Source organism: Apodemus sylvaticus, chromosome 6, assembly GCF_947179515.1.
Source record: "Apodemus sylvaticus chromosome 6, mApoSyl1.1, whole genome shotgun sequence".
NCBI lineage: Eukaryota > Metazoa > Chordata > Mammalia > Rodentia > Muridae > Apodemus > Apodemus sylvaticus.
Window position 1 is genome coordinate 9,010,765 of NC_067477.1, and position 3,306 is coordinate 9,014,070.

Below are 3,306 nucleotides of genomic sequence, written 5' to 3' on the forward strand. Positions count from 1 at the left end.
ATCTACAAAGTTGTCATCTCAATTCTGAACATTTATGGTACAAATACAAAGGCACCTACATTAGTAAAAGAAATACTGCTAAAACTTAAATTGCACATTAAATCATATACGTTAATAGTGATAGACCTTAACACACAAATCTCATCAACAACAGGTCATTCAGGCAAAAACAAAACAAGAAAGAAGGAAACTAACCAATATTATGAATCAAATGGTCTTAGAAGATATCAATGAAACATTTCACACAAACAAAAGGAATATACCCTCTCCTTAGCACCTTATGGAAACTTCTCCAAAATTAAGCAATACTCAGTCACAAAGCAAGCCTCATCAGATACAATAAAATGAAAATTATGTTTTGTATCTTATCAGACCACCAGGTATTAAAGTTGGATTTCAGCAACAGACAGCCTACACACATACACACACACACACACACACACACACACACACACGTCAACAGAACAACTCTAAAGTCATTGATGTCTGGGTCGGGAAAGAACTAAAGAAATTAAAGAATTTCAAGAAGACAGTGAAAAGGAAGGAAAAACATACACAAACTCATGGGATGCAACAAAAGCAGTCCTAAAAAGAAAACTCATAGCACTAAGGTACTCCAGACATAAATTACAAAGTTCTCAGAAATTAAAAAGTCCATCTAAAATCTCTTGACAAAAAGTAGCCAATAGGGGCAGGAGAGATAGCTCAGTGACTAAGAGCACCGACTGCTCTTCTGAAGGTCCTGAGTTCAAATCCTAGGAACCACACGGTGGCTCACAACCATTCATAACGAGATATGATGCCCTCTTCTATAGTGTTTCAATGCAGCTACACTGTACTCACATATAATAATAATAATAATAATAATAATAATATTAGTAATGTAGCAAATAATCCCAAGAGGAGTACACACCTTGAAATAATCACAATTAGGGGTGAAATTAATCACTAAGCAACAAATAAAACAATATAAAAGAGCAGCAAAATCATTGTAAAAATTGTATATGCTATACATATATAGTTAAATATGTACGAACACATGGCAAAGGTATTATTCTCTTCAGGTCACCCCATATCTTCAACAGAACTACCTCTTAACTTCATGATATCTTTAAGTCAAGTCAGTGCAGCCCATATGAGCATGTGTGTAGAGCTAAGGACTATAACATAGAAAACCTACTAGTGACCACAGCTGGGGGAAAAAACCTGTCCTAAAACTTAACTAAAAGCACTGGTTATACAGATTATATTAATTAGGGAAAATGAAAACTGGCACATCATAAACACTGTCACATGTTACCTGGTATAAAGATGCATAAATAAAATGCAAGACAGAGGATTTAATGAGAGGATCCACCCAAGAGCAGGCACCAAACTCTGACACTATTACATATGCTGTGTTGTGCTTGCAGAAAGAACATAACAAGGAAGAAAAGGGAGAACTTTAGGATGCAAAACAAGTAAGTTTGCTGAAAATGGAAATGTGTCTCCATTGCAAACTCTGAGCCTTAGACAGATGAGGACCTGGAATCCCTCAGGTGCAAAGAATCTCTAAATCCTGAGGACAGAAAGAGATCTGCTCCAGTCAGCTCATAGGTGTGACTCTCTACAAAAGCCACATTGAGGAAAAGTCATATCATGCCCAGACAGTGGTAAGGACTGAGCTCATATCTAGAAACACAGTCATGTGAAGTGCTATTTAATTAACATTTATGCTAAGGAAATATGACAGTATGGAAACAAATCATGTTTTGTGCACACACAGAGAGGAAAACTAAATGAAACATGGTGAATATTTAACAAAAAATTGTGATTATGAAACTATCACATTTGTCAAACTCTGTAACTGAAATATTTGTCTTTGGGTTCTTATATTTGCTATGTTCACTGGCTTCAGCACAGGTCTAACTCCACAGCATTATACAGCAGGAAGAAATGCAAATAAGGCTTCTCTGTGCCCATGAAAACCAGCCCTGCCCTGCCCTTCTTGTGCAGCTCTGAGAGGGAAGTTCAGCCCTGGATTCCCAGGTCCTCCCATTGAGTGACCAGCACTGAACACAGACCACTGACCATGAACTTTGGGCTCAGCTTGGTTTTCTTTATCCTTATTTTTAAAGGTAATTTATTGACATGAAATTCCATCTTTTGTGTGTACATGAGAAAGAGAAAATTTGTTGTTTGGTTTGTTTGCTTACTGACAGTTTTCCAACCAGTATTCTCTGTTTGCAGGTGTCCAGTGTGAGGTGAAACTGGTCGAGTCTGGGGGAGGCTAAGTACAGCCTGGAGGGTCCCTGAAACTCTCATGTGTAGCCTCTGGATTCACTTTCAGTAGCTACTGGATGGCCTGGATCCGCCAGACTCCAGAGAAGGGGCTGGAGTGGGTCGCACGCATTAGTTATACTGGCAGTACCACCTACTATGCAGACGCTGTGAAAGGCCGATTCACCATCTCCAGAGACAATGCCAAGAACACCCTGCACCTGCAAATGAACACTCTGAGGTCTGAGGACACGGCCATGTATTACTGTGCAAGGGACACAGTGAATGAATGTTACTGTGAGATCAAACACAAACCTCCTGCAGTGCAACCAAGACCAGCAGGGGGCGATGAGAGCACACAGAACTCAGAGTTAGAGAGAGTTCAATTGTCCTGGAGGATTTATGGTGTCCCCTCCCTTAAACCACATTCAAAATTTTCCAACCAAAATTGTTCCCATCTTTAAAAAATTAGTAGGGACAAACATGGAGCAGAGACTGAAGGAATAACTGGCCAGTGACTGACTCAACTTGCGATCCACCCAAGAGCAGGCACCAAACCCTGACGCTATTGCAAAAGCTGCGTTGTGCTTGCAGACAGGAGCATAACATGGTTGATCTCTGAGAGCCTCTACCAGCAGCTGAAAAAGACAGATGCAGATACGTACAGCCAAGCATTGAGCTGAGATCTGGGAGCCCTATGGAAGAGTTAGAGGAAGAAATCAAGGATCTGAAGGGGATTGCAACCCCACAGGAAGACCAACAGTGTCAAGAAACCTGGACTTATGGAATCTGCCAGAGACTAATCACCAACCAAAGAGAATACATAGGCTGGTCTGAGGCCCCCAGAACATATGTAACAGTGGACCGAAAGCCTTCCCTTGCCCAAGTGGGAGAGGATGATCCTAAGCCTATAACCAGGGAAGGGAGGGTCAGGGCGTCACCCTCTCAGAGTCAAAGTAGGTGGGATATAGGAATAGGAACTCTGGGAGGACAGTATCTGTCTGAAAAGAATAAAATTCAGGAATGTACTGAGTTCCCTATCACCGG

The 3,306-nt window shown here is 40.9% G+C and overlaps 1 pseudogene; it reads left to right on the forward strand.

Moving 5' to 3' along the window:
• The first annotated feature begins 1,995 nt into the window (after window positions 1-1,995).
• LOC127687798 (Ig heavy chain V region 5-84-like) lies at window positions 1,996-2,942 on the forward strand (annotated as a pseudogene).
• Window positions 2,943-3,306: the final 364 nt, after the last annotated feature.